Source organism: Agelaius phoeniceus, chromosome 3 (assembly GCF_051311805.1).
Source record: "Agelaius phoeniceus isolate bAgePho1 chromosome 3, bAgePho1.hap1, whole genome shotgun sequence".
In the NCBI taxonomy this organism is placed as follows: Eukaryota; Metazoa; Chordata; class Aves; order Passeriformes; family Icteridae; genus Agelaius; species Agelaius phoeniceus.
Window position 1 is genome coordinate 3,349,399 of NC_135267.1, and position 26,362 is coordinate 3,375,760.

Here is a 26,362-nt window from a genome sequence, read left to right on the forward strand (position 1 = left end):
TCACCAAATGTGTATTTTATCCTTTTGGATACCTGTGCACAGATGTTTCCAGGTACTCCTATTGTGAAAGTATAAAGTATAATGGAAGTGGAAAATGAGGAAAACCCAGAACCCTCTGTGCTGATGGCTGGATGAATATGAGGAATTCTGAGATACTGATCTCTGTAGAACCATTTAAAATATTTAATTAGTGAAAATTCAGTTATTGAACACAATGCACTTTGTACCTGAATTTTACAATAAATTCCTTTATTATTGCAAAACAAAGAATATGTTCTTATTCCTCATACCTGGAATTATGAGAGCCTAACTGGACCAAATTTTGGATGAATTCTCTTAGTTATTTGATTTTTTTAGAGCTTCTGTTTTCATAATAATTGAAGATATTTGAGAATTTCTAGCCACAAGTCTATTTTCACTCCACCCAAGTTGACTGTAAGTGGATTTTATTAAGAATAACTATTTCTACCTCAAGTTCTGTGCATTTATTTTTCATGTTGCACACTGCAATCACTTTTTAAATGCCACTCATCCCTGCCTGTAACTGTTTTTCTCCTGAGAACTAAAAGGAGATAATAAACAATGATACCAACGATATTTAAAAATCCATGTTACATTTTATATTGGAAGTGTTCTGGGTGATACTGGATGGAGAGAATGGGAAAATATTTTAACCTAGGAATGCAAATTGAGTTTGCTGTACTCTGGAAACCATCTGGTTTTAAAGGAACTGAAGAAGAGCACGTTTAGTGGAGATTGACCCATGTATTTGGAATTTCAAATTGGGGCAGAATGCCAGCACATGATGAGCAGCTGAAGGATAATCCCACAGTGATTTTAGGAAGTTGTTGACAGCTTCCCATAGAGTTTGATCTTGTCATTTATTTGCCTTGCAAAGCTGGAAGACTCCACCCCACAGTGGGACAGTGCCAGCCCTAAACCCACCGGGGCTTGCGGATCCGCTGCTTTGATTTTCACCTGGATTCAGCTGGAACTCTCCATTCCTGGGGCTAATGTTTTCCATGGCATGGGAAGGACCACAGTCAGCCATAAATAATGTTGTCAAAATGATAAATGGTAAGTGCAGCTAGTAGGGGGGCAGCTGCCAGGAGGACACAGCCCACCCTGGACCAGAATTAATTGGGGATGTGCAAAACTGTGCAAAAGAAGTTGCCAAAGGTGGTCACTATATCAACTGACCTTGGGAATCTGCAGGACCCGAGGCCCTTGCAGGTCTAGTCTTTCATGGTCCATTATTTCATGAATTTATAGGACTTCATTCTTGTGTTCTTGTATTTTTTTTTCATTCTATTTGGTTAATTCTGGATATGTTGACTTCAGCTCTCACTGTCTTCCCTTGCCTCTTCTGGGTGGCTGCAATATTCCTTCTTTTTTTCCTTCTCTCAGTGTTCCTTCTTGTTTTATTGGTTTCTATATAACAGCTACAGTCACTTTTATGTTCTTAGAGCTTCCCCAGTGTTTGCTGTTTAATAATAAAACCCAGAAAAATAGAGAGTCAATAGGAAATTCTTTGCCATCATCTCAGTATGAACAGCCCAGGTAAAAGGAGCCTTTTTCCTGTCACATGATGCACTTTCACCCTTCAATAATAAATCAGCAAAGCATCGGGCTCCGAAATTAGACTCCTAAAAAACCTCTGGCTTGTCCTCAGAGGCATTGGCTTCACTTGTCTCTAATGGAAATGCCCACAAATGCTAACAGGAGTGTGGTAGCAGAAAGACTGATAAAGTTAGCCCTGATACACCAGATATTCCAATGTGTTTGTTTTTAAAATAAAATATTTTGGGGGCTGTCACAGCCAGACTGACTTCGTGTCAGGTGGTCAGGATGAAGCATTACACAGCTTTCATTGGTCCATGACACTGAGGTGTCCAGCAAGGAAAAGAAAAAGGGAAATAAAAAGCTATATCTGACATTTGAAAGTAACATTTTGGGCTTATATTCCGAATAGAACAGCTTAAATGAATGAGTTACTTCTTCTATTCTGAAGTTTTCCACTTGGGAGGAGGGAAATCATTCTCACTTCCCAGGTGCACAGGGACAGGTGTCCAGGTATACCCCACTGGGGAGACACAGAGGCATTTGAGAGAGATGGAAAAATACCTGGATAAAAGGGAATATGATGACATCAGGAGGCTTTCACTGGGAGAATTTTAAATGAACAAATTCCAGGGGCATGAAGGTAAAATGCATAAAAGATCGCAGAATCATTAAGGTTGGAAAAGAGCTCTAAGATCATCAAGTCCAAGATGGAAAAAAAAATTTGAAGTGAATGATGACCAAGGCACAAATCAATATTAATTTTTTTCCTAATTCTTCAAAGAAAGACCAGTGATAGCTAGGATACTGCAAAAAGACAAATTCAGGGATTTTTCTCTGAACATGGGGATATAGATGGTGTTGAAGGACAGAGCTTCATGTGGTTCTGTAATGGTAAACATCAAAGATGGTCAAATTTGAATTGGAGATGGATAGGAAAATACTTGGAATGATGAGGAATTTGACTCTTTCCATATTTTGTGCATTGGAAGAGAATAACATGAAAGAAACATCAGTAGGACAGCTGAAGAGGGGAGAAGGCTCAGGAGAAGCATGTGAGGGTAGAAAAGCATTTTATGGAGTCACTAATATAGAACCTGGTGTCAGGTCCAGTTATTTGGAAGCTGAGTGCTGGATTATTGCAGCCTTTCAAGGAAAAATCCATAGACTTTGTGCAGGAAGGAGAGGAAAGGGCTGACTTCAGGACTGTGGGAGACAACAAGAAGAAGAGCAAACTGGAGGAACTGAGGAGGGAACACAGTGAAAACCAGGCAGAAAATGTGAAAAAAGGGCCCAAAACAAGATGTGGAGAAATGTTTTCTTCCTGGTTGGAGGTTACTTGAATGCTCAATTAACTGGGCTGGAAACTTCTTTATGTGAAGGAGAAGAAGTGAAGGAGGAGAAATGAGTTCCACTGAGAGATATCAACACCTTGGGCTGGAGGATGCATCTTGGAATGTGTCACAGAGGGAGCTGGGAACAATTCCAGTGGAGTGGTGCAGTTGGAGTCCTTGAGAGAGAGAATTAGGAGAGCTGCAGTAAAATACACCAGGGACAAAAGGCTTTAAGGTAGGAAGAGTGGACTCCTGAGAGTTCCTGCACATGAAATCCACTTTTGTTGGGTCCGCTGCCTTTGGAGCAGTATTTTGAGGGATAAAATAAGGTTCTTCATCCTGTTAGCAAATTCTTTTCAGGAAAACATTTGGCTGCTGAGGAATATATTTGTTTTTACTGCCTTAACTTTCATTAAAAGTAAAGAAGGAATAGTTAAAATAATTCATCTCTCTTGGAATTTTATATATATTTTTAGTATTGCTGCAGTCCCCTGTTGTCAATACATACATTTTTTGAAGGAAAACTAATTAAAAGCTGAGCATTTAATAGTGACTGCTGCAGTGGTGTAGCCTTTCAGAGTTAATTCCACTGTCAATAATTTCCATGAGATCTTTTTGTTCCCGTGTTGATGCCTGATGGTCTTTCAGTAAAAGCAAAGTGACATATTAGAGTTTGCTGTCAAGTGCACAAAGAAAAGAAATAGAAAGACTATACATAGTTTTTTTTTTTTACCCAAGTTGGCCCTGTCGTGAGGATGCAAGGTGCAAATGGAAATGAGAGAGTGTGCAATATTTTGAGGCAAAAATGTGATTTTAAAGTTAATGATGTTTCTTCTGAAGTTGGGAGGCTACTGGGAGAAACATGGATGGGTCTGTTACAGTCACACAAGGGGAACCTTGTGTGGATGTCTGAGGTCTGAAGGGTGGAGAATGAACCTGTTTTTTAAAAAAAATCATTAGATAAGGTCACCCAATCTCTGTCAGAATGGAACCTTTAGAAACAGAGAGGGATTTCCTTGGATACTGGGGGAAGGAATTGTTCCCTGTGAGGGTGGTGAGGCCCTGGCACAGGTTGCCCAGAGAAGCTGTGGCTGCCCCTGGATCCCTGGAAGTGTCCAAGGCCAGGCTGGACAGGTCTTGGAGCAACCTGGGACAGTGGAAGGTGTCCCTGTCCATGGCAGGGGGTGGAACTGGATGGTCTTTAGTGTCCTACCCAAACCATTCTATCATCCTATGAACTTCTGAGACTCTCTATTGGATAAACTTAGAAAATTAAACATTTCAGGAAGGTTTTTTCCCTCAGAATATTCTATTTAGCTCATTAATGTAATGCATGTATTTTAAAAAGTTGGCATTTTGCCTTGGCAAATAGCTTGAAGATAAAAGAAAGTTTATTCCTGTAATTTTCCTCACATGAATTCTTGTCATTTAGAATATCTTGAATGAAGTTCCAAATATAATTTTCTATCCTTTAAGTCTTGCAACGCATCAGAAAATTTCCCACCAGAGTTGACTGTTAATGCTGAGCCATTTCTGCTCTGAGTGCCACAAGAACTTGAGCTGTTGAATTAACAGATGACATCATTGGCTCTATGGATGTGGGGAGATTTTTTGTGTATGAGCTGGGATCCAATTTCTTATTAATTTTCAGCTGATTTTTAATAATGGTGGAACTGAGAAGACTGGTTCTTTTCAAGCTGGGGTTCAGATAAAGTTAAAACGTGTGTGACTTCTGAGTGTGATCTTAATTCAAATCTATACGTCTCCTGCTCCTGGCACCTTCCCATGATTCTGGGGAGGAGAGAATGAAAACACATTATTTTAAGGAGTATTTGGTGCTTATTAAAATTACACATAACGCCCGCCTTCCAAAGAGTCTTGATTTACTGCAGGTTGTTCATGTGTCGCATGCGGACATTTTTAGCGAGCAGATTTCTTATCCCTGCGAGAACAGGGAATGGCTTCCAGTGCTCCACAATCCGGGAGCACAAACGTTGCATCCATTGTAAAAGGTAGGCAACCATGAAATCTATAAAGCCGATTTGGCAGGAGAAGCTGCTGTTGGTGCCAAGATTTGGTTACTGACCCACAGTTTCCTGTTTGGAAATCTATTAATTGATTCGCAAAGAGCATCTTTTTGGAAAACAAGGATTCAGACAGGCTGGCACAGGCTGGAGCTCCGCCAAGACTGCTCGGGAAGGTTGCCATGCTGGGAGCGAGCGAGTGAGAGAGCGAGAGAGCGAGCGAGGCGAGGGAAGAAAAAAAGGCAAGACTTGGCACGGCTCAGTCAAATCAGCTTCTTTTGTCTGCTGTCTCGGCTTGAGCTTCGCGAAAGAAAACCGTCCTGGGGTACAGAAAAACTCACAACTTTTTTTTTTGGTTTTCAAACTTCCGTCGCTTTTTAAGTCTCTTGGGCTCTTGGGAAGTGGTGGTGACATTAAATGACGTCCAGTTAGCAGTGAGCAGAGAAATAAAAGCTTTTAATGAAGCCTCCACAATGTCAGTTTGTACATATGGGAAATACGATATTTGGTGATTTTTTTTTTTTTTTTCCCCTATGTCTGATTAAACTGTAAGGGAGCCGAGTAACTTGGAAGATTACAGAGGGAATGTGTAAATAAAAGGGAGAATTTTAATTTTTTTGCAGCAAAACAAAAACTTTTCATCGACACAAACATGCTTTAAAACCGAACCTGACCTCCTTCGGAATACGTTCGGAACGGGAATTCCAGCGTTTCTCTCGACAGAAACGAACTTTTAATGGAACCTCCTTAAAGATTTCATCTGACCCAGCAGTGAAATAAGAGTAGAGAGAAAGTTGTGACTTCAATAGAAAAGTGAGTATGTTCTTAAAGCCACAACGTTTGTTTTTGCTGCTTGGTGCTGTCCTGGCTCCATGTCCCAGCCTTTAGGGACAAACCTGAAGACCCAGCAGGACACGCCGAAGACACCCAGGCTGTGCCTGAAGGGCAAAATCAGAGCATGGTTTTTCTGCTCCTGCTCTCAAACATTCCCTTCAGTGCATCTTCCTAGAGAGCCTCTGGAATCGCTGAAATTTTCTACTTTTAGAAGCAACAAGAGATGGAAAAATATCGGCTGCTGCCAAGTGAGGGATGTTTGAAGATGACACAGTTGATGGCACTGGATATGGAAACTTCAGCTTGTAGTTACAGGACCTGTTTGCTGCAAACAGTGAAAAAATCTGCTCTTTTCTCAGGAATTAAAAGAAAATGGACTAAGAAAATCAGTGATGGCTGAAGCGTGGACGCTTTACGATTTCCATAAAATGAAGGACCTAAAAGTCCATTGTTTTCTCCAAAGGTGCCTGGTTTTTCAGGGAGAGAGGTACCTGCCTTCTGATTTCCTGGGAGCAAATATGATCACACTGCCTATTAGGCCTGGATGTGCTGGGATTATCCTCCTGCTGCTGTGACAATCAGCATTATTATTTCAGGGAGTAACTGTAAACCGTAGATTTTTATGGATCGGCTTCGCTTGGAGTAAGTATTACCCTATCCTTAAAAACCGGATTGTTCAGCCTGAGATGTGCAATTCCTGGCATGCTGCACAAGTGCATTTCCCTCATTCTTCCCTGCTGAAGGGAAGAAACAACCTTAATGGAAAGGTTTTTAGTAGGAATGTGTTTGTGTTTTAACTGTGGCATTTGGATTATGAGACTGCTAAAATTAACTGCTCTTTTTGATGATGTCAAAAACTTGGGTTACTTAATATTACATTAAATTGGTTTCTTAGCAAGATCTGTTTGATTTTTTTACTACATCAGTGAGCCTTTTGAAAGATGCTGTAGTTAAATAGTGGGTAAGATGCTGTTGTGATTACTATTTGGTTCACTGAAACATTTTAATAAGGTTTCTTAGGGAGTTTTGAAGAAAAATTTCTATTATTCTGCCTTTCTAAATCCTTAAAAGATATCCTCAGCAGCTCAGTGTGGGAATAGGTGTGCCGTGGGGGATTTCAAATGGATCCTGGGTGGAAGGGGAGTGTTTGGAGGAGTTGAGTTCTGCTCTCTGTGTGGTTCTTGTCTGTTGTTCCTGCGCAGGCATTGCCATGGGATGTGCCTGGGGACACGGGGATGTGCTGGGCTGAGTTTGCATCACAACAGTGCCCTAAGTTTGTCTGTCTGTGGGGAATTCTGGAAGGAATTCCCATTATTTCTCAGAAATCCTGTGCAGTCTCAAAGCATTTGCTGTTTTCTTTAATCGTGGCATTCCAAACCAAATCTTTACTGGGTGTCCCTATTAAAACTCAGAAAACAACAGGAAACATTTATGATGCTGCCTCTAAGGGAAATATTAAAATGACCATTACATTTCTAAGTGATACACTAAAATAACTACATTTTTCTCCCAAGTACCTACATAATTTCATAAATTCAGGTTTTAAACATGATCAACATGTGGGTGCTTGCAGTGCATTTATAAAGAGAGATATTTGTAAAAATGTTTCAACATCTGTGTTCACTGAAGTTATTTTGAAGCTGTTCCTACAATGCTGGAAGCACTGTTTATCTCTCAAATATCTCGTCAGTACATTTTGGGTTCCTAAATGAGATACACACCACTGCTCATTTCTTTTGGCCTACATAATAAAATATTTTTTGTTCCTGCTGAACTCTTTGATTTTGAAAGTTCATCTAAGTGCTAATTTTTTGGAAAATATCCCGACTTGGCAATTTAAAAATGAAATTGGAATTGCAAGGTTTAAATGGTTGGAACCTGAACGTTGGTTGGATTGCATACAAATGGAATTTCTGGTGTAATTTGACATGGTTTATTGTATTTATGTATTTTCTTTATCAGCTGGACTTTTCTGGATACTTTAATCTGGTTATTCATTGCCACCATTCATCTATGATCCTTAATTATTGGATAGGTTTAATAACTTCATAAATTAACAATTTGTGTTTAATTCTTAATGAATCATTAATATCTATTTTAGATTGGATTGTACAGTTCCTTAATGTGGCATATTTCAGTGTGGAGGTGAGGGTTGGTGGTTGGAGTTTAACTTAATTTTTGTTATTAAACTACAGATAGTATTTCACATTAGAGCATCATGTTTGATACTGTGATGGGCCAATGTCTAATTTCACTTGTGGTGATTAATAGACATAAACCAAGGTTTACTCTGCTGTTTTAATTAGGGTCAAAGTAGTTTGAGATCAAAATGGGCCTGGAATGGGCTTAGTTTGTGCCTTTTATATTGACATCAAAACATTTTAAAAAATCAGCTCTTACTCTGAACCCTTGTCGTTATTGGACAAGGAAGAGATGAGCAGTTCTCAGTATGACTGTGGATTCTCCCTAAAAATGGTTGTAGGACAATAATACAAATGTTAAAATGCAGTTTATAGAGGTTTTGGGTGTTATTTTGCATTTCTATAGCCATGGGAGGTTGTCTTGAGATTCTGCATATGGTAGAACTCCATGTGCTGAGGTGTCCTCAGCATCTATAACAATATTTTAAAAAAAATTAAAAAGTTATATTTGATGTATATATTTTAAGGCTCTTTCAATTTTCCATTTATTCTTTACCATTAATCCAGAATAATTGCTTATTTTGTAGTCCACCATTCCAAGGTGTTTTCTCTTGGCACAGTGGGATTGACTTGGGTGGAATTCCACTTCTTTATTCCATATAAGCCACAGTCTTTATCCATGCCACAAAAAATTTGAGCAAAGTCAATATTATTTCATCCACTGTAACTCTTAAAATGTCATTTAAGTGAGTTGAGTTACTATTGTAGTCATTGTGGAGGAATAAACACCTTTAGGAGGTGATTAGGGAAGTTGTCCCATCAGTCCTTTGAGCCATTCTTTTTATTGACCATAAATAATTGGGAAAAAGAAGAAAAAATGGTGAGAATATAAAAATACTAATTTGTAGTATTTTTAAGTTATATTGTCATATATTTATAGATGAGGAATAGCTCACAGTTGTTCAGGATCTGTGAGCTGATTCTGATAATTTTCTTAATGAAATTGTTTTAGAAATAATAGAAGACTGTACTGTTAATAATTATGGACATCCGTGTTTTTCCTATTTTTTTTCTATAAATAAGTTATGCCCAGTGTACATCTGTCCCTCTGAGTCACTAAAACAGTTTTTCCATATTTATTGGATGCTATGAAATTGAAAAAGTTTTTAGGGATAAATCATAGCTCATGAAAAAAATTCCCATTATTGTCTTCCTTTACATTTGTTTATCACCTATTTTTGCTAAGTTTGCCTGGATCAAGCAGAGTCTTGGTGTCATCTTTTCTCCTATTTCCTACTGACCTCTTCAGCCTGTGTCAAATTCTGGTTTATCTGAAGTCACAACCTCTGTACTATCAAATTTTGGGGTTTTATGACAGGAAATGCACAGTGTTTGCACCACTGTTTGCTCTGTGTGCTCTTATCTTGTTAATCAGCAGATTAATAGAAGAGAAATACGGGAATTTCCAATCCTTGATCTTGAGCAGGGACACCTTCCGCTATGCCAGGCTGCTCCAAGTCCCCTCCAGCCTGGCCTTGGACACTTCCAGGGATGGGACATCCAGCAGTTCCCTGGTCCATGACTGATGGTTCAGAGACTTTCAGATCCACAGTTTAGGAATTGATCAGATCCCAAGAAAAGTGTCTCACTCATACGGACGCAGCACTTCTACTGAATGCCAGAGGAAACTGGAATGGTTTGGTTGAGTTCAGTAAACTACAATGAAAAGCTCTTCCATATGAATTAAAATTAAAAGAATAAGAGAAGAAGCATGATAAAAACGTTGGGTTTTTTTTTCTCTGCTAAATTTCATCAAAGTGGAAAATTTCTTTGACCATCTTCTTGGATTATGCATGTAAGAGTTTCTTCTTTTTTCCTGACACATAACAAGGGTCTAGTCCTCATTCTGCAAATGCAAACTTTGGATTTCAGCACCGAGAGGTTTCCATTGCATTGGTTTTTCCATGCGAAGCTTCGTCCCTTTTACACCTCAGCATAACACCAAGTTGGAGTGTAAGAGTAGATACAGAGCTTTGCTCCATGAAAGATTTCTGTGTGGTTTTGTTTTGGAAGCCCCACTGCTGTGTTTTTTCCAGTCCTACAAGACAGGAATAGAAATAAAGTCTTTTCTTGTTCATCTAATGCACAGCAAGTAAAAACTAAGAACTCTACAGACAGTACAGCGTTAATCAAGATGATTAAAATTTTCATTTTCCACAGCTAATAAAAATTTTGGTAATAAAAATTCCATCCCAGATTAAAGCACCTGCAGAGGCTGTGGAGAGGACAGACTGTGAGAAAATGTGTAGGTTCAGGAGGAGCATGCTCAGAAAATCTCAATCAAATCTCAATTTGTTTTGACCTGTTTTGGTAGAAATGGTTGAACTTGGTAGGTCGGGAAGTTTTGTACTGATTTTATCCACTGAGAAAATCTTCTCCAGGGCATTTGTAGCCTCCTCTTGTTTTTGGCAGTTTTCCCGTTTCTAACACCAGCTTGGTGTTTGCCCATGAGTTTCCATTATAATCTGTTACCAGCTGGAGAGAGTTGTGTTGCTCTGTCCTTGGCTGTGAATCGTTTGTTCATTGCCCATTTTCTTCCTGAAAAAGAAAGGTGGGAAGGCAGGAAGGACTTCAAGGAAAGAGAGGATCTCTTCCTTAATTAGTTAAGGTTTATTGCTTTCATTGACATGATGGAATCCTTTGGGTTAAAAGGGACCTTAAACTCATCCAGTGTCACCCTTGCCATGGGCAGGGACACCTTCCACAATCCCAGGTTGCTCCAAGCCCTGTCCAACCTGGACTTGGACACTTCCAGGGATCCAGGGGCAGCCACAGCTTCTCTGGGCACCCTGTGCCAGGGCCTCCCCACCCTGTCAGGGAACAATTCCTTCCCTCTATTTAATCTAAATCCTCCCTTTTTTGGTTTAAAGCCATTCCTCCTTGTCCTAATGGCTTTATTACCTACCTTTTATATGGCTTTTGTTTATATCTATGGCTTTATATTTATATTTTATAAGTCTTTCCATTAGTTGTTCACAGTTGTGATGCATTTCAAGGGCTTGAGACGTTTTGTTCTGCTGCCATTACACTTCTGGCTCTACTTTTCTGTTTTTGTGCACCCAGTGTAAAAACTTCATATAAATGAGTTTTTGTAATGTCTGCTGTATTTATTTTTTTTCAAGCTATGATTAAACTGGTAAACTCATAGTGTTGGTATAATTTTGCATTTAAGATACATTCTGCTGTTGCAATAAACCCTATTGTCCCAGCATAATGCTTTTCCTTTCATACGGATGCATGCTGTAGAACATAATTCTTTCTCTTTGGTAGAAATTCATCTGAAAAAGAACTGTTAAAAGCCAATATATTTGTAGTGAATGAAGCAGTTTTAGCAGAGAGAACAATGTGGCTCCTGCAACACTGTCTCACTGTGTCCTCTTGAAAATTGCTCTGGTGCAGGAGACTGTTGTGGCACTTATTTTTATAGTTGGGAAACATTATTCTTGTTATTTAATTCAGCTGCTGACATAATGAGTGCTCGGCTGTAATGAATATTTGATGTGTTTATGCTAATGTAAAGGCCCAACTATTGCCAGTTCTCTCCAACCTTTCTAACTTTTTAGACAACAATTTTAAGAGTGATGCACTTTGCCCAATGTGTCTTGATTAAAAGGGAGAATATTTTTATGGATGCTCAATTAACAACTTGTAAATTAATTTTCTTGTGGTCTTAGCTGTTACTCTGTGAGATTTTTAACTTGAAATGGTCTCTTCAGACTCTCATGAGAGAATTGGGGCAGGATCAGGATCTGCAGTGTAGATGTGTGGCACTCATTACTCTTGTTTTCCCTCAGAATCAGCAGCCAGAGCTGGGCACTTTTGGTCATTATCTAATTCCAAGCTATTGGAGCTGCAGGTGGAATAGTTCCTAGCAAAACTCAGAATCTTCTAAATAATTTTTTCCTAAATGCAGCATAAAAAGACACAGACGTGTGAAAGGTTTGAGACAAGAGGACAAAGATGTTCCAGGGGCTGGAGCCCCTCTGCTCTGGAGCCAGTCTGGGAGAGCTGGGGGTGCTCACCTGGAGAAGAGAAGGATCCAGGGAGAGCTCAGAGCCCCTTCCAGAGCCTAAAGGGTCTCCAGGAGAGCTGGAGAGGGACTGGGGACAAGGGATGGAGGGAACAGGACACAGGGAATGGCTTCCCACTGCCAGAGGGCAGGGAAGGATGGGAATTTGGGAAGGAATTCCTTGCTGGGATGGTGGTGAGGCGCTGGAACAGGGTGCCCAGAGAAGCTGCCCTGGATCCCTGTAAGTGTCCAAGGCCACTTGGATGGATTTGGAGCAGCCTGGGATAATGGAAGGTGTCCCTGCTCATGGCAGGGGGTGGGACTTTCAGGTCTCTCCTGACCCAAACCATTCTAGGATTTTTTCAAATCCTGCATCCACCTGTGCCAACCAACAGCATCTCTGGATTTTATGACCTTGTAGTGCCACAAAGTTCACAATGCTCTGATCACTCTTTGTGAACTTTTAGGGTTTTTTCCTACTCTACTTTTTTTTTATTTTTGAACAGGGAAGTGTTTTCTGTGCTCTGTTGTCCTTTTTTTACATGAAACTTGTGTGTCCCTTGCATGACAAATGTCCTCAGAATTGTTATTATCACAGACAATCTCAGTGCTCCTGACTGCAGACGTCCCCTTTGAGCTGTCTGTGAAATGTGGAGATTTTTGCCTGTGGTATTTCCTCTCACCTGTTCCATCCTCTGGGATCAGGCACAATCCCACTGGCAGGAATTATGCCTGATATTACTGGAAAACATTCCTGACTGTGTCTCATTGTGAAAGGGCACAGCCCCATGCCCTGGAGTGGCCAGGCTTGGATTTGCTTTGTGGCTTCCTTTGCAAGGAGCTCACTGAAACAAATCTTTTGGGTATTCAGCACCCAAAGGTAGTTTAAAAATGAAAAAAAAATAAATTAACATAATGAGATAGTGAGAAAAATGCAAAAAACGACAGAAGTAGGAGGAAGGAAACCAAGTAAAAAAAAAGGGGGGATGAGAAAATGCTTTTAGGTGAAGTCTTGCCAAGAAGTGACTCCAGACACGTTTTCATGGTTACTTTTCTTTTGCTATTAGGAACAGAAATCTGTTGGTTATGCAGAGTTCTTTTACTCTGCAGCATTGATTTTCCTTGCCCTCCATGCTTTGTAACAAATGATCAACCTCCTGTGCTGGCAGGGAAAGAGAGTTTTATCTTTATCCTGTGTTCCTGGGGTATGAGGGAACAGAGCCAATTAAATTAATTTAATTTTGGACAGCATATTAAGAGTCAGTAATCCTATTGTATTACGGCTGCATGTCAGTTAAAGCTATTTGCACCCTCTACTTGCATGGAATTTTTTAGCATATTTGGATTTTTCTTTATGTTCAAGATATTTTTCTTTTCCTTTGTTTTTGGGTCACTGCAATGTGCTTATATGCATCTTTAAAAATTATTCTTAGCTTACTGGTGTGTTTTAATAAACGTAATCTTTCATATAGAAGATTTTTTTTTAAAGATGAGAGGGGTGTGTATGCATCTATACAATATGTAAATGTATATGTATATATATGTGTGTGTGTGTGGTGAAAGACCTTTTGCTTATGTGCTTCTTTGAGGTAATCAAACCATTTACATTTTTGCATTATAATCAGGTATTGTAAAGTTTGTTTAAAGATTTTTTTGTTTTTCTGGTAAATTTTCCAAGTATTCTGATATTCATCTCAGTTTGTACACCTGCTTCAGTTTGAGTTTCTGAGTGACATTTAGACCAAAAACTCTGTAATTATTTACTAGCAAATAATTCCAATTTCATTTATAATAGTTAAAACTAAACCAAGGAAATGTGTAAAGTCCTTGTCTGCCCACCCTGTAGTGAAGCATTTCCTTAAAAGCCTGTGGTGGGAGCTGCAGTTTCTCATGTTGCCTCAAATACATAGTTTTTCTTTTACAAGTCATTTTTATGTGTAAAAAGTTTATAGATTTAGGTAGTGAAAGCAGTTATTAGATTTAAAAAGTGCCTTTGAGCTTCAGGCTGGCTGGCTTTTGTTTCATGCTGCAATGAGGGACATGCTGACCCTTCACTTGCCTTTCTGAGGGAACGTGAAAAAATAAAATAAAATTTGTCATTTGTGTGTCTTAGGATGAGACCAGGAGGCTTGTGTGACCCAAAAGTCAAAAATACCTGATGGAAAACTTGGAGTGTGCTTCCTGTGATCCTAAAACCATTCATGAACTGAAAGCCAGGACCTCCACTGGTCTTTCTGCTGCCTTGAAGGGCAGCTGCACCATTTGCTTAATTTGGGATTTCTGCTGGAGTCACCTGAGTTTTCCCCTGCCATTTTCTGTCCAGATGGGGCCTTTTGTCTTTGTGGATCAGACACTCACATCTCAAAGTTCTTGTCCTTAAGGATCCTCTAGAGAGGGCAGCAGCATGGAAAATTCCTCCCTGTTACTGGGAAGCTGTGAGGCTTTGCTGTGAAGCCAACTTGGATATTATGGAGAAATTCTTCCCTGTGAGGGTGGGGAGGTTTCCCAGAGAAGCTTTGGCTTCCCCTGGATCCCTGGAAGTGTCCAAGGTTGGAGATAGGGCTTGGAGCAACCTGGGATGGTGGAAGGTGTCCCTGCCCATGGCAGGGGGTGGGACTGGATGATCTTTGAGGTCCCTTTTAACCCCAAACCATTCCATGATGCTTCACCCCAAAGATGCTCTACCCCAAAGAGATGCTGCAATTACAGAAGGGGGAACTGAGACATTCCATGCAGTTGATGAAAATGTTCCCACCTTTCCCTGCAAATAAACCCCACTTGCTGTATTAAAAAAAAAAAAAAAAAGCGCCCAGATCCTGGCTCCTCAGTGAGAAAATAAATGATACAAAAAAGGCTTTTTCCTCACTCCTGTGTGTGCTCAGAAAAGGACTTTAAACTTCTTGTCAGAGTTGCAGAGCCGAAGATACAGCTGAAAATAAAGCTTTGTATGGATCACCTGCAGATCCCGTATTCCAGGCTGCAATTCCTAGTTTGGGAATCACAGTTTGGGAGCAGTTAGAGGAATATCCTTCTCCAGTAACTCAGTATAATGTGCAATGGCTTTAACATCGATGGAAAGACTCCCTTAGATTATCCTTTAAGTAGTTTTATTCATAACCTATGAATACTGCTTAGCAGTTTCAGATAAAATTGGCTTTGTATAAAATTGAATAGCCGGGAGAAAATGTTCTGTATTGTTAACTCTCTTTTGGCTGAATCAAAACTTACACCTCACTCAGGTTGTACTGAGATTGGACTGGAATGATGGGACTTGAGCATTTACTATCCCCACACATCTTCTGTCTGAATTACATAAAACTTGAGTCTTTAAAAGTTTGTTTGCCAGTAAGTGAAATTAAAATTGTAAAGTGAAATTCTTCTCCCCTTGCTACCTGAGAAGTGTCACCTTCTTTATCTGATGATTTTTTTGCTCAAGCAGTTGCAGATTCCGAAGTCCCAGTGCCTTTAATGGGACGCTTAAGTTTAAGTGGTCATAAAGATGATTACAGATATTTTGTGTAGCTCAAACATTGTGAAACCAAGCTGTCATTGGTGTCAGCAGCTATTCCAAACAGACATTCCTGAAGCAGTTGGAACCCTGTGAGTTCCATGCCTTAGGTAGCAGGAACAGGCTTCCAGGGCTTCCCAGATTTAATTCCTGCACTGTGACAAAATATTTGAAGCACATATGTTGAAAGTGGCTTTCACAGCCTGTATTTGGGCTTTTATTTTATTGGAAGGTGTGTGAGACTGCTCCTTTGGAAAATCAGGCTCCTCTAATTACGTAGGTAACATATTTTAAAATGTTAGAGTCTGCCTATGAATCATTTCTCTCCCATTATTAGAGGTGACATTTCCATTTAATTTCCCAGTGGGATTCCATTTAATGTTTTCAAAACAACATCAGTCGAAATCATATTTGTTTTGGTTGTTTGCCTTTACAAAGAAATTTTTTATGAGGGGAATTGCAAAGTTTTTCGAATGGAAGAAAGAAGAGGTTTTAGACAGGAAATATTTGTAAAACTTGCACTTGTTATTTTCTTTCAAATTCGGTACCTTGAATAGATGTCAGACTTGTGAGGCAGCTGGGACATGTCTAAATATTCTCAGAAACCAAGAATTAGGGAGTCTGCTGAATTTTCTTGTTTTGATCCTGTTCTCATCGAGTGAGTTGTGCATATTTAGTGCTGTGAATGGAGCTGGTGCTTTGCTTTTAATTCACACTTGAGGAATTTAGTCCATCCTTGGAGTATTCAGAGTATTCTGACCAGGAATATTTTTTTCAGCTGGTATATTGAACTTTTGTTACATTACTGCTCTGATGGGACATCGACAGGCTGTCCTGGATATGCCTGTTCTAAATAAAAGTGATTTTTGACCCTGAGCACACGTGGAGTTGTCACGGGTCAAGGCAGGGTTCAGCCAAGAGGACAAGACTCTGTGTTCTCAAAAAATATCTTATTTTTAGTATAGGACAAAGGCTAATTGTGGCTTGAAGTTTTATCAGCCGTCACTAATAAGATTCCGGGTGATATTTGAGTCTCTGCCTTGCTTTGGGGTTGGTGTATCAAATATAAAGTGAAACTGAAATGTTACAAAAATTGTAAATAAAGAAAAATGCTTCTGCTTTTGGGAGAGTGGGAAAAAGGAAGGGAACAAACAGAGAGGGGAAACAACATGTGAAGAATAAGAGAGACATAAAATCTTAGTATGCTGCTTATTAATAGGATTTATTGCTGCTATTTGTAATAACCCTGATTGAAAGCATTTTTTTTACGTCGTGTGCTTGGTATTTCCCAGGAAATTAGAACAAAACATTAAATGTGTTGCTTTCTACCCCACGTATCCTTTCCCTTCCCCTGATCTTTTTTACTTGGGAGGTTTTAAACATTTATGGGGGAAAACCATTTTAAAAAGGGCATGTAGCACCAAGGTAATAATCACAGAGCTGTGCTGCTTTATGGGGCAATAATCCAGTTGCCTTGTTTGAAAAAGCTACTTGGCCTTCATTCTCCAAGGCTTTTCCTTAGGGAATGGGACTGGATTATTGCCTTGTAAAACAGTGCTGCATTCCTCTTGTTGATTAATTATAAATCTCTGCTCATGGAGTACTTTGTGTTTTACAGCATCCCTGTTCCTTTCCTTCATGCCTTTGTCCTGTTTTCTGAGAATTCATAAAAAAAGGCTGAGTTTTTTTCTCGATTTGTGGCACTCGAACATTAATCTCCAATCTGGGAGTTCTTCTATGAGCATGTTACACAGTTATTTTCTCCAAATAAAGAGGAAGCACAGTTTACTCGACTTTCTACCACACATCCACTTGTTTTTGCAGCCACTGATATGTATAAACCTGCAATGAATAAATGTTAGCCAGGAACTCCAGTGGCACCACTTTTCTGAATTTCCTGAATCTCCTTAGGTTGGAGCTGGAAGTGTGGGCTGATACCTCATGGTGCCCCCATCCAAGCTATTGTCATTGTTAGCACTAAGATGAGTGTTGAACCCCTAAATATTGTTGATTGATCTTTCTGGGCTCTTCCATAACATTTTTAAGTCTTTTTCCACTTCCTGAGGCTTTCTGGGAGTGGAAAGGAGCTGTCCAGAAATAGCTGAAATAACAAGAAGCCGTTCACAGCCATGCTCAGGTGGCTGCTGGCAGGACATTTCCCAAACTCCAGGTAAGCTGGCAGGACAGTCAGATTGGAAGTGTTGCCAAGCACAGTTCCAAATTGATAGACCCTGTCCAAATTGGAAGATTATGGGATTTGTAACATCACCTGTAATTTGTGTGCTGAGGAGGAGTGTGAATAATGTTCTGATGTCTTTTTCGAGGGGTGTTTGCTCAGTGCACAATGAGGGAATGGGTATTTTTGGATGTCACATTTATGATTTGTGCTTGGCATCACCATTCCTGATTTATTTATGTATCAGCCTCCATACAATGGGCACTATGCTTGAAAATAATTTGGAAGCTGAAGCTGTTTGTGTGTGACCAGCAGCTTCCTGAGCCATGTTTGATACGGAGGATTTATCACACCTCCAGCTCTACATCAATGATGATTATCAATTGTTTTCTTGATGAACAGCAAAACCATGACAGGGAAAGGCGTGATTGCGTTAAGGAAAATATTCTTCATAGTCAGAGTGTGAATCACCAGCCTTGGAGAATTCAAAAACTTGATTGGAAGTGACCCTGAGCAGTTGGATTGAATGTTGGATTTGTTCCACTGTGAGCAGGGGGTTTGGGCTCCACATTGTTATTGTAGGTAAAAGAATTATAAAAGAAAGGCCTCAGAAAACCAGCCCTTGCTCTGCTAGGTTATCAGCTAGCCTGTCACTTCTTCTAAGTGCAGATAAGCAGCTAGTTAAGTTCCCATGTGAAAATATCTTGAGAAGGAGAACAGTCTGTTCTTAAGGAGAAAAATGATGAGTGGCACCTGCATAAACAATAGATCTATCCCATGAGAATCAGTGAAGAAAATCTTCAAACAATTTAATAATAGAGAGATTTGGTGGACAAGTAAAATGTCTTTTACTAACCAATAGAGTAATTGGCAAGAAAGCTACTAACCAGTCAGTGTTGCACACAGGGTCTGTGAAAATTGTATAAAAATAAGTTATGAGAATAAAGAATGGGCTTTTTCCTACATGAAGAAAATGGGGTCTCAAATGATCATTCTGATACCACCCCTCAGTGATCCTTCCACACTGCATCCTTCAGTGACTGAAAGTAAGAGGTGCTGCCGTGGGTTCCAGTGAATTTCCTCCATGTCAGACAGCTTTTCTGTGCTCTCACTGCTTGTGGGAGCCTCCTCTCATTCTAAAGGCAGAACCTTTAGAAGTTCATGAACTGTGCAGTTTCTCCATGTGGAGAAACTTCTGGATAAGTTGGAGAATCCACCCTTGGGGTCTGTGTGTGTGGGACAAGCACAAGTGTTCTGCTCCCTTGGTTTTAGGGGCTCTCCCAGTATTAGAGGTGACATTTCCATTTAATTCCCCAGTGGGATTCGATTTAATGTTTTCAAAATGTTGGTGGAGTAGCTTTGTGGAGTCAGCTCCTCTCAATCCACGCATCGCCAGTGAGGTGAGAATACAGTGGGGAATATTTACAAACTTTTCAAATACTTGACAGAAAGGAGCTCAGCCCATGCTTGGTTGACCCATCCCAGGATCACACCTGGAATACATTTCTGTCTGTGATAGGCTATAACATATAACTTTTGTTAGCACCAAGATGGGTCTTGAACCCCTAAATATTGTTGATTGACCTTTTTGGGCTCTTCCGTAAAATTTTTAAGTCTTTTTCCACTTCCTGAGGGCTGAATTGCTGGTTTTGGTTGCAGCAAATCTCTGAAAAGGTTTCTAATGAAGAACCAAAATGAGTTTTCTGATTTTGAGTCAGTCTGACCACTGTTAAACTCCTTCAGCTGACAGAGCACTACAGCAACACTCAGAACAGCTTTTGGGGAGGTTCCTGGTCCATACTGACACTTTTTGAGTAGAAAAATGCACAGCAGGACTCTCTTGGATCACAGAATCATGGAATGGCCTGAGCTGGAAGAGACCTTAAACATCACCTCCTTCCAAACCCCCTCCATGGGCAGGGACACCTTCCACTAGACCAGCTTGGATCTAATGTTTAAATTTCCTTAAATTAGAATTTTTCTCCTTTTTCTGTCTTCCTCAGCTTCATGATTTTTTTGTTGGTTTGTCTCTGCTTCTGTTCCTGACAGCTCAGTGACCTCACACACTGAGATCACACTAATTTTTTGACACTCCATATGCAAGAACCTCTTGTGCTTGACTGAATTACAAGGAGGTTATTAACTCCTGGTGGGGTCACTCCTCTTTCTCACCCAATAAGGCAGAGCACAGGTTTCACAGTGACACTCTGTGCCCTGCTTTTTGTGGTTTTTTTAAATACAGGCAGTAACAAATGGGTTTTATAGACATATAAATGGGAGATTACTGTGTTCTGCTATTGAATTTTGTTTGAGATCAGACACTGGTGATTCACCACCTGATGGTGACAGTGGATTTTGGGTGTCTGATCCTCAGTGTTGTTTTTGAGGGAATTCATGATACCTCTAGAAATTCTTGATGCTTGGATGCTTCACAGAGTCTGCCATTCTCGGTGTGAAATGGTAACAGGTGTGATCGCCCAAGAAATGAGAATTTTTCAGATCTTTGATTTAAGTGATTGGTGCTGATGACTCCTCAGTTTTACAAAGGTCTTTGATTCTTGAATATTAGTGAACCACAGGATGGTTCAGGTTGGAAAAGACTTTTAAGATCATCAGCTGTTAACTCAGCACTGCCAAGCCACCACTGAAACATGTTGAACCATAGAATAAAGGTAAATATTTCTCAGTTTACCCATGTAAATCAGTTTAACACTAACAATATCAAAAGGGTTTTCTTGAACAGTGCATACTGATGAATGGTGTTGTATTATTTACAATTATTTGCAGTTATTTAATAGTTTGTACTGTGCATTTTTGTTTTTACTGTGTCTAAATTTTGGGTAGAATGGATAAACATATTCAATTATCAAAGAGATTATTTACTGTCAAGTAGAATTAGGAGGAATGCAAAGGTAGGAGGATGAGTTTTGGGAAGCAGCAGGAGAAGGTTACTGTGCACTTAAAGGGCTGAATTGCTGGTTTTGGTTGCAGCAAATCTCTGAAAAGGCTTCTAATGAAGAACCAATTTAAATTCAGAAAAGAGGAATCCTCATGTGCCATCACCTGGTTTGAGACATGCAGGTTAATAAATATTTTCCCTTTATGTATCCTCAGGAGAAGCATCCCTTAAAAATGAAATACATTCCTGCACCCCCACCCCTTAATTTCTTATTGTTTTGTGCAAATGAAGTTAGAGCAGGAGGGGGTTTTAACTTCACTTAGAGCAATAATTGGTAGGATATATGATGCAAATAAATTGGCTCAAATTTTCCCTTAATGTGGAGTCAGCTCGGCTTCAATTCTCCTGCTGCCCTGCTGAACTGTAGTTATTGTGCTGGCACTGGAGGTACCTTTGAAGAGGCAGAGCTGCCTGTGGCAGTCGAAGCAAAATCAGAAGAAAATTTAAATGATTAATTAATGTAATCTAGTGTCTGTTTTACCAAAGGCTTTGGAGGACTTATTGAGCTCGATTAATGAGAGGAATTCCAGTGGCAGGTTTGGAGAATGGGTTTTTGAAGAGTGGAAATGACACAGCTGCTGCAGGGGAAGTGATCAGGCACCTCTTCATATTAAACCACCTACTGAATTAGGACTAAGGAAAAATATTCTCTAAAAGCTTTTCTTTTCCAGTTAATTATTGTTTAGTGTTTGTAAAAAATCAGCCTGGTACAGAATTGCTTTAAAGCTGCAAAGGACAACAGGACATGAATCTCAGCTGTGGTTTGTGAGCTGTGAGTGTCCACATTCCTAAAAGGGACTGGGCAAACTCATGGAAGAACCACTGGGGGATATAGAATAGAGGTGGAAAATATTCTAGGAAGTTGCTCTTTTCTTGGAGGGAGAGCCAGGTTCTGAACTGATTTCTAGTTCAGCTTGGTCTGTTGTGTGTTTTAGGGTTCAGAAACACCTGGAATCAAATGAGGAAACTAAAAGAAGTAAAAATGTTAAGATATTCAAAATCTAGAAGTATTTTTGTCCATTTAAAATTGTTGTTATCCTCCTTAAATTTGAAAACGGACAATGATTAATTAAAATATCATTATTTCATACTGTTCCAGACAGGTTGGGGATTCTGGAAGTTCTTATACTTCAGTTCCTTGCTCTGAGCAAGGCAGCCTTCAAAGTTTGGGCCTTGCTCATTGACTTCTGAAAATCTCCAAGGTTTTAATCCCATTTTTAAGCACCTTATTCTTGTGCTTAACTACTTCCATTGGGAAGAATATTTTCCTTTCGTGGAGTTTTTCTTGCTGTGGCTATTTTTGTTTCAAAAATACACAGCTAATACTTGTGAAACATTTGCAGGTTTTTTTTTATGGTTTTATTGTTTTTTTGGGGTATTTTGGTTTTTTGGTTTTTTTGTGTTTTTTTGGTAATAATTTATTTTAAATGAAAACTAAAAAGTGAAGGTTTGCATTGTGTTGGGTCATTGTAGGGTAGTGTAGGTTGGAAGAGTCATCTTCAGGTCTGTGGAGGTGAAGTAGAAGGCTCTCTCTCTATCAAAAATATTTTATTTGTGGAAAGTAAATTTGAATTTTTTTGTTTTTCTGAGCTGTCTCTATTAAGAGAGTTTTTAGTGGCCAGAATGTCAATGTCAAAACAAAAAAATGATGAAAAAGTATTTTGCAGTATAGAAAGGAATCTGCTGTAACCTGGCTCTATGGACTAAGGGTAAGAATGTTAATTTAAAAGATCTGCTAATTATTATTTCTCTTTCAAGAATAGAAACAACAATATTACCAAAGGTCTGGCTGACAGTCAGGAGGCCAATTTGACCATGACAGAATAAAGAATTAGAGGCAGAATTATAGAATCAGGATCATTCAGGTTGGAAAAGAGCACAAAGACCATCGAGTCCCACCTGTGACCCATCCCCACCTTGTCACTGAGTGCCACATCCAGAGATGGGAACCCCAAACCTCTCTGGGCAGCCCCTTCCAATGAAAATTCCTGAAGTTCCTGAAATTCCTGAAATTCCTGAAATTCCTCCTGAGGTAAAGTGATGAAGGAGTAAGAAAGCTGGAAAAGGGGCTAAGAATGAAGCCACAGGAAATCTGAATGGAGGAGTGGGAGAAGGGAAGGAAGGAGGATGACTTGGAGAACTCAGGTGAGCAGTGAGATCCCAGGGCTGTCAGGGGAGCTGTGACACAACTCAGAAAAGCAGGAAGGAGATGTGGAATTTTAAAGGGACAGCTTTTAAGGTCATGAGGCCACCAAAAGAATCTGAAGTGTCCCCTCCTCATCACCGACCACACCGTGAGCAGGCAGCTCCCCTTGCTGGGGTTCCCAGTAACCCCAGTATCCCCAGCAGGACCCTCAGATTCCTCCTGTGCTGGAAACAGATCCCCCAACAGCCCATGAGCAGCAAGGTTTTAGTTTATCTCTTTCATGAGTACTCTCCCCAAATTAGGGCATGTGATGTGCCCACATTTTTAATATCAAGAGGTTTCACTAAATGTGAAAAGTATCTTTTTTAAAGCTTGCATAAAATCCTGCGTTTGAATACAAAGCAGCTGCTTCCAGGAACCATAAACCAAAGCCCCAAAGCACCAAGGAGGTTCATTATTCAGCCCAGGAACATTCATGCTCCTCATGCTCACAAATTCAAGCACAAATGGCCTCCCTCTGGCTTTTGGTGTAGTGAAGGCTCTGCTAACTACAGATCAATTTCCATAAACACCTGGATTTATCCTGGTTGCCAAGCCAGACCACCTTGTTGCTTGCATTGTAAATGCACACAAAACCTCAATTTTGGTTATGATTATGATGCAGAAGTCACAGGTTAAAATGTCTTTAAGCAGCTTCACCTTATCCACAAGTACCAAATAGTTCTTTCACCCCTTTTCTGTAGTTTCTGTTTAAAATTACTCTTGGTCTGTGGCAGGGGGTACCTGCCAGGACAGCAGAGGATGAGCTGTGCTACCTGAAAATTTTCTCTGGTTTGAATCTGTCAGTGATAATTCTGTTATTGCAGCCTGCAGGAAAGATGGAAAGACTTTGGACAAAGTCCTGGAGTGACAGAACAAGGGGTGATGGCTTCAAATTGACAGAGGGCAGGGAGAAATGAGATATTGGGATGGAATTCTTGGCTGTGAGGGTGGTGAGGCCCTGGCTGTGGTTGCCCAGAGGAGCTGTGGCTGCCCCTGAATCCCTGGAATTTTCCAAGGCCAGGCTGGACAGGGCTGGGAGAACCTGGGATAGTGGAAGGTGTCCCTGCCCATGGCAGGGGGTGGGATGGGATGAGCTTTAAGGTCCCTTCCACACAAACTATTCTATGATTATGTATCAAACATTCTTTATCAAGACATTGAGTTACTGTGTTAGAAATTTTTTGAGTTAAAAGATATTTATTTCACATAATTTTAAAGTTACAGGTTGTATTGATCATTCTTTAATAAAGATAAATTTAATATAATGTCCACAATTATTGATGATTTGGAATTGTAGTGTCTTAGCAGCTGAAGTCAATTAAAAAAAAAGGTTGTGTATGGAGAAATCTGCTTTTCCCCACTTATGTATTCATTTCATGCTCTTAGTAATTGGGAAAACTGCAGCTATATTAAAAAAAAAAAAAAGATCTTCACTCCTCTTTATTTGCTCAGTACTTTTCAGTATTTTAATACTTTTTAAGTGAGATTGTTGGGGTGTCCTGTGCAAAGCCTGGGGTTGGACTTGATGATCCTGGCAGGTCCCTTCCAGCTCAGAGGATTCTGTGATTCTGTGATTCACTTTATACCAGATTAAAAGCTTCTAAATGTCCTTTTATACCAGTGGGTTATGAAGTCCCTGAATTCCTGATTTCTGCTCACTGCCCAAATGGGTTTTGAGATTAATTTGATTAATTTAATGACTTTACTAGGATTTTAAGTTTAGCCTTATCTACTTCATGTTTTCACTCTGTCTTACAGCACAATTCCTGCATAATCGATGCTTGTGAGCATTAATATTAAATATTATTTAAACCTGCATTTAAAAGCAAACTGTATTTTAAACAAAGCAGAAGCAGCACATATGAAGGCATAACCTTTGCATTTGATACCTGTAGTTACTGCAAGCTTTTGGGGATGTTAAAAAGTTATTGTTGATAAACTCGAATGCTGGAAGAATCTTGATCTCTCAGCTTTTTACCATTTCATGCCATAATTGGCTTAAGGGACCTTTTTTGCCCATTTTCCATATTTTTTAAAAAACAAAGTCACATAAGTCTGTTCATCCATCCAGAGGAGGATTTTTATAATTAAGGGAAAGCATTTTGTACTTATTTACATTTTGCACACTGATTTTCTCTGTCCCAGTAAAAATGCCGGTTTCTAATCCTGGTTTAGATGAGGGGACCAAGAACCCTGTCAGGATGGGGACGAGCTCGCCGAGGATCTGTTCCTGCCGCAGATCTGGGGAGCTCAGAAATCGTTCTGCGCTTTCCAAGACGCTGTCTTGAACCACGAGAGACATTTCAAAGAACTCTTCCCTTCTCACAGGGGTATTTGCTTAATCATCTTTGCTGGAACAACTTCCTTTGGAATGCTAATGAACCCTCAGCTCCGGGAGGTTCTTTGTACAAAGTTGCTCTACATGAGATTTAACGCTGTGAGAAGCACACACAAGGAAATTTAACCCCCAAGACAAGGGTGAGCCCCGTTCTTGCTGCTCCCTGACACGCAGGACATGAAGAGGTGATTGACTGAAATAAATGTTGTGGGGTTGAAGGGGGGACAGGCTCAGTTGTAACCTCGCTCTGCTGGGTGTTGGCAAAGCCCTGGGATGATGCCCTTGTAGGTCCACATAATTTACTCAGTAATTATCCAAGGAGAGAAAGAAATAATTTTTTTGAGAGAAGATCTTAGAAGGGATATTCTATAGCTGTACTTTTTATTGGGAAAAATAGGCTTTCCTGTAAGCTCTCCTCTTTTGCCAGCTTTCATGACTTTTAAAATTCTCCTTTTTAACGCATCAGCTTGGGGTATCAGAGAATCATGGAATGGTTTGGGTTGGATGGGGCCTCAAAGCTCATCCAGTTCCACCCCCTGCCATGTGCAGGGACACCTTCCAGTGTCCCAGGCTGCTCCAAGCCCTGTCCAGCCTGGCCTTGGACAATTCCAGGGATCCAGGGGCAGCCACAGCTTCTCTGGGCACCCTGTGCCAGGGCTTCCCCACCCTCACAGGGAAGATTTCCTCCTCACATCTCATTTCAACCTCTCCTCTTTCAGTTTAGAGCAGTAGATAAATACTGGCCAAAAATAAGATTACCTGAAAATTGGAAGAGGAATTCAAAAAATTGCAAACTTAAGTTCTGTACTGGCTTTCCAAAGGCAGTAATGAGGCAAATGATGTAAATGCTGTATAAAGAAATTAAGGGACTAGGGTGTTGCTGGGAGCATGGGATTGACTCAGTGACCCAGATGGTCCCTTCCTAATAGAATAACAACTAAACAGTAACTGAGAATATAAAATAATTTCCAATATGAGTTGTGTTTATCGGATGATCTGACTTTTTTTTAAAAAATGATTTGACTCTTCAGCCTTTATGAATTGTACAACTAGGGGCCGAAGATAAAATTTTAACTCATTGAGGAAAATACGCTGCCATTCTTTGGGAGTCTTGAGATGTGCTATTATTCCATTTGATAGTTGCAGAAAAATACCTTGGCGAATAAAAGTATTTTTATTAAATTCTGCTATCATATCTCCCTTTTTACATTTGGCAGGGATTAATATTATT

The 26,362-nt window shown here is 39.9% G+C and overlaps 1 protein-coding gene across 2 annotated transcripts in view; it reads left to right on the forward strand.

The window, feature by feature from the left end:
• Positions 1-26,362, forward strand: part of MSRA (methionine sulfoxide reductase A) — a 239,439-nt gene that overhangs the window by 11,422 nt on the left and 201,655 nt on the right. The window contains exon 1 of one of the 2 annotated variants that reach the window (XM_054629435.2): positions 4,828-6,394. The exons of the other annotated variant lie outside the window; for it this stretch is intronic. The gene's annotated coding sequence lies outside the window, so the exon portion shown is untranslated. Of the gene's footprint in view, positions 1-4,827; positions 6,395-26,362 lie in introns of those variants that run through there. 2 annotated transcript variants of the gene reach the window in all.